The sequence below is a fragment of the Orbicella faveolata genome, unplaced genomic scaffold (assembly GCF_042242905.1).
Source record: "Orbicella faveolata isolate gen_17 unplaced genomic scaffold, um_ofav_v1 contig_1, whole genome shotgun sequence".
Taxonomy (NCBI): Eukaryota; Metazoa; Cnidaria; class Anthozoa; order Scleractinia; family Merulinidae; genus Orbicella; species Orbicella faveolata.
The window spans coordinates 14,814,009-14,820,008 of NW_028301536.1; positions in this window are offsets into that span (position 1 = coordinate 14,814,009).

The following is a 6,000-nucleotide window of genomic DNA, read 5'->3' on the forward strand; positions in this document are numbered from 1 at the left end:
TGACTGAAGTTTATAAGTCAAAGTGGTCGAAAATACAATCCATACGCGGTTAGCATCTGAGTTTCAGAATATGAAATTTGACTGTCGTGCGCGGAACTCGGAAAGACCGATGAAAGATGCTGCCGAGGTTGACAATTTTAGGGCGGCGTTGACTCTGGGAATGACCGATCAAACCCGGCCGTCGTAATGAACTCATTGGCATATGCAGAATTGACGTTCTTCGTCTTACAATTACTGACATTACTGGTACGGCTCGGAATAAGTTATTAAAAATACCTTGGGGCTTAATCCACTGTGCGTTTTAATTGCCTCGAACTCGGAGTTAACTGAATCTAGAAAAGCGTGAAAGGATCAATCTGCTACACTGGATTTGACAGCTCATAAGGACGAGATAAAATTCTTAATTCAGTAACGTAAAGTACAAAGGCTGGTATTATTGTAAACTTCGGCAAAATTTTCAGGAACCAAGTTTGCTGGTCCTGCGAGCTGGATATTCAGATTCAGACTCGTAACGGAGAGAACATCATCAGTCTCTTGCAAAGCGGACTGGAATTTTGTCTGATAGCTGCCAAAAGTGCACGGTTTATTTTTCCATGGGCTTTGTGCATGTGCCGAATTGAAAATAGCTATAGTTAACTTAGAGTCTCTTTCTAGCCAACACCATGCTAGCAAACGGAAAGACATATTACGTTTTGACGGATGAAATTATACCGAAGGACAGACCGGACGCAAAGCTGAGTTCTGCCACCAAATGTCTTAAAACTTCCCGTTTCCAGATTAAAGAAAGAAATGAAATATTAATTTCCCGTTTTCTTATCTGTCTCAACTCCTTATTGCGTTACCAAAATAAACTGCCTAGTCGTTCACAACCGACAGAGGCCAGTGTCGGTGATAGAGACATATTGGTAATAGTTTGGTGTGGCTATCAGGATGTCTCAAAATTGAGTAGTGTGTGGAACTCGGAGAATTATGTGCGAACTAACGCGTTGAAAGAGGATATGTATAAAATTTTAATAGCGCCAAGGCGTATGAAATTGAAAATTGTTTATTCGTGTGTGAATTCTTTTGTTTTAGTACCCTAGGCCTCGGCGCCATGTCGTCCGTGTTTCTCAGTTTACCTTAAGGGGGGTCCTTCTTAACTACCAATCGGTCATGAATTTATTGTTAAGGAAATCGACGGTTTCTAACCGTCATATTTTGAAACCTAGACCTCCTAAGGATAAGCTTTTTGCACTGATTTGCTCCGTTGAAGCGTCCCGCAAAAGTTTCAAATCAAGGCCAAATTTGAGCAGTCACGGGTTCTGTTTCAGTTTCATACGCCATAGAGCTGTTAGAATTTTATACATATCCTCTTTCAATGCGTTTGTCGGTTGTTTCGAATCTTAATTTGCACATAATTCTCCGAGTTCCACACAGTACCCAATTTTGAGACATCCTGATATCCACACCAAACTAATTCGAACTATTAATCTCTCTCACTGTCACTGGCTTCTGTCAGTCGTGAACGGCTCGACAGGTTAATTTTGTACCAGTAACGCAATAAGGAGCAGAGTCCGATGATATGACGCAAATTGATAATTCAAATTTTTCTATCTACGTGCTTAATTCTACGTGTAGGTTTTATGAAACTTGCATTATCATAACGTATTACTGCGCTTTTCAATAACATACGGACTCTAAGATTCAAAGCTCAACCGACAAATGCGTTTTCGCTACCGTCTATCAAATCAGTGTTCGGCGACTCCTCCCAACTTCCGAATACTGCCGAACATTGTTTCGTTGTCTGAACTATGCTCAACGATTTGATTACCGCGCTCGGCAGTAGTCGAAAGCTGAGAGGAGCCGCTGAGCATTTGATTAATTATAATAATAATAATAATAATAATAATCGTCGCGGCTAATCGCCGTCGCAAAGTACAGCAACGACGCAGCTCAACAAGGTCGAACCGAAAGCATACATTGGCGCCTCTGGCAGCCGCTATACGGTCCATGTGTGACCTTGGAGCACAGCTTACAGCCAGCTGGATATCAGCTGTATGTTGGTTTTTGCTGAGAGGGGAAAACCGGAGAACCCAGAGAAAAACCCTCGAAGCAGAGAAGAGAACCAACACAAAGTCAACCCACTTATGGCGTCGGGTCCGGGAATCGAACCCGGGCCACATTGATCGGAGGCGAGTGCTCTCACCACTGCGCCATCCCTGCTTCCCTCGGTTGAAGTTGAGCTTTGAATTTTCGAGTCTGCATGTTATTGAAAGGCGCCGTAACCGGTAGACTTTCTACAGTAGCTTTCCTCTTTTACGAGTAAGCAGTAATTCCATTCGTACGATTATAACGAAGGCTAAGTTATTTCTGATTCGTAACAAAAATCGGAACTCTTCCTCTTTTCTTCATTTATTTCAAAGCAAACTTTCCTTCATTCACCATTTAGCACTGCAAAAACGCTCCAAAATAGCAATCCCTTTGCAACTGCTCTAAATTTCTAATTAAGAAGTACCCAGCCCCTTTAATGCGCCGTAGTAACCGCTGGCCTAAAAAACAGCATCGCAGGCTGATTTCCTCTCGTACCCAGCCCCTTGTAATGGAACCAGATTGGGCTAATTGAGGACGCTGTGCACGCAAACACGATATGGTGTAGTTATTACCGTAGACATTGTTTACTTGTTTTTAAATCCCGTCTTTTAAATCCAGCAGACATGGATAAAATGTTATGGCTCCAGTAAAACCGCCCAACTCAATTTTCTTTCAAGATCTGATAAACATAAAATGGTTAATTTAGATACCTAAAGTCTTGTCGTTCAAAAATTTATATTTTTCGCTCAATAATGAATGTATTAGCGAAACGGCAAGCTCGCTTACATTAGAACGTCTTGCAAATTTTAGCTCTCTGTGATCCAAGGTAGCCATAACTGATTCTTTCATTTTGGCTGACTGTTTTCTGAAAATATTTTTTTTCACACTGCTTGTAATCAGATTCTTTTTATAAGATACGCTGGTTACATATAACAGATAAAACTGACTAAGCCGAATTAAGTTAAATTTAATCCTCTTTCAAGAGTAAATTGGTCGTCGAACTTAAAACCGGTAATTCAATCTCCCGACTTAAGTATATTGAGTATATTGCGAATTAGTATATTCTCAGCTCCGACTATTGCATTTCTAGCTCTCTGATTGGCTCAAAAACTCCGACTATGAGCCATTAGTCGGAGTTTTACCTTATATGGAAAACAGTGCGCCAAGTTTAAAAATTTTCCGCTCTGTAAAATTGTTGAAATAAAAATCGGCGGCAAAAACCCGATTAAGAATATACTAAAACAATTATTCCATTCGACCTTGTTGGATATGAAGTGATCATAACCAACTCGCGCTACGCGCTCGTTGGTTATTTATCACTTCATATCCAACGCGGTTTCATGGAATAATTGTTAAATATTATTACTATTTCTAACGAAAACAACGAGCGTAGTCGATGCAGCATCGTCTACTACTTAAGTAAAGTCTATGGGTCTTTTCTTTTCAAATGAAGATCCCAAAAATTATTTCCTCATTTGTGCTAAAAGCCCTTATACCTCTTAATCTGACAAACGGAAAACGTCTTCTTTGTTGATCAAATAAATTAGCTTGACTTATAGTAAACACTGAATTATACAACACATTTTCGCTCACGAGATCTGTACGATCGTGTCGATGTTATGCAGATTTCGTGTCTGCTACGATTTGACGCGGGGCGATGCTTAATGTAAACTGCAGTGAGCTTCAACAAGCGATAAACTAAAATCACAAGGTGAGAGATTTTAACTGAACAGATCGAAAAGGAAAACATTTATTCGCATTTTTCTTGCGTTCTCCGGAAGGGAATCGGCGGTAATTGTGTTTTCGACATAAACAACGTTTCAAAATTGTTAGCTACTATCACTTTAAGACATCGACCATTCTTCGTATAAAGATTAAGATGTGTTTCTGATGCCCGAAATGAAGGTAAGCAGTTTCTATAAAGGACAGAATTTAACAAGCATAAAATATATGTTTAAAGGTATTCAAAGACGACTTCAATTAAGGTTAGATGACGAACTAGAAGCCAATAATCGAACATTTTCAGTGTTTGATCGAGCTTTTTTTGGATAAGCTTAGATAATCTGGCCTGGATGTTTAAACCTCTTATCAAGGACAGAGCGTGCTGAAAACTTGCTTTTGATATACGTCGGATCGATTCAAAATATTCACACACTTGAGTAAAGTAAAGCCGCCAGAGGGCGATTTTGGTCACCTTCAGGAAGTGGTTGCAGTGTAAGCGGGATGAATAGCTAAATAAACATGACTGAAGCAGTCACTCTTAATTCAACTAACAGTTGCTGTCTCGAGCTCAAGCGTTTGAGTAACAGAAGCTGACGAAGGGGTTATCCCTGTAAGGTCTGACTGTCTTTGCCAGCAATATTTAATTAACCACTCTGGCATATTTCTCATCTTTTTCTATCACTGTCTCTGTGTGCTGCGCAGCAAACATCTGTTATGGAAAGAAGTCATCTCTTATAGTCAAACACTTCGAGAGATGAAGACACTAAAACGGCTTGCGTTGGCGGGGTAGCAAGAGATTCGCTTTACGTACGGGGTGGACGAATGGTTCGTGTTTAAACTGAACTGCGCTGAAATATCAAAATACAACCGTGATAGCTAAACCACACAGTAATCATGACAAGTGCTGGGTCTTTCACAGACTGATAAGCAAATTAAATTAAGAATTATAAGACTCACTCTCCCAAGCTAAGTCACACATTCGTATATTGAACGAGTTGTTAGCTCTTCGACGGAACGTGGTAAAATAAATGATTGATTGATTGATTGACTGACTGACTGACTGATTGATTGATTGATTGATTGATTGATTGATTGATTGATTGATTGATTGATTGAAGTTACGGGAGAGAGATAACAGGGCAGCTTGAGTAAAACAAGAGACAATGAAGTTATAAACCGGCCTTTGTATTATGAATACATAGGACAGCAACAAGAGTGTCCACTTCCATTAGTCCGGCCACACCAATGCGTCAACTTTTGAAAAAGCGCATAGTTTTTATGTTTCGCTCACGGTCCACACTAACCAATCGAAACCCCATCATCGAAAACGTTGTCCAGAGTAGAGACACTGGAAAACGGAGCTCTATCGTATTATTGCGGACAACGAAAACAGAGACTCCCGAAAACGTAGACACAACAAGCGCACGCGCAAATGATGGTTCGGCAGAAAAACACTTCTGATGTGATCACCGTTTGACCAAAATTTGCATCGCTTATAATCGAGTTCTGCACGAAAATATCTTTCAATGATACCCATCCCAGATCAGAGTGATTGGGTCAATTAAACTTGAAATATGCACGAAGATGCTTACGAATTTGAGAGAAAAACTCGGAGGAAAATTTCCCTCAACTACTTGGCTACTCCGTGATGAGAATTTCCCGTCCCGATCAGTGATCCGTTGACGGGAATTCCTGAACTGGAGGAATGCCCAGTAGAAGGTCAACCGCTGCAGCAAAAAGATAAGAAAAGGAGAAAAAGGAAAGATACAAAAAAAGAACGCGATGCTAGAGGAATGAAAGACATGCCGTCATGTTGTAAATGCCGTTTTGAGTAGATTGGAGCTAATTTAGCTAATATCCGGCCATGCTGAAAATGTCCAAAAAATGCGTTTTTGCCAAAGAGCTCCGGGTAGTCAATGCCATCTCCCATTTTCATTTCTCGTGAAAGACGACCTGAGTTTACATTGAACTAACCGGACTAAGTGAGAAGTTTGAGCTCAGTTCTACTCAAGTTTCAATGAGAGTTTCTGCTTATATTTTCTGTTCTCCACTTTTGACGTCGACAAATTTCATACTCCACAGAAAATTAGTGACTGAAGAACATTTTTGTACCAGGGAAATTAAAACTTAATGTTAATCGCCCTCGAATGAACAACCTGATTTGAAATTGAAAGTTCATCAAGTTTGTAATTTATCTTGCCAAGGAAA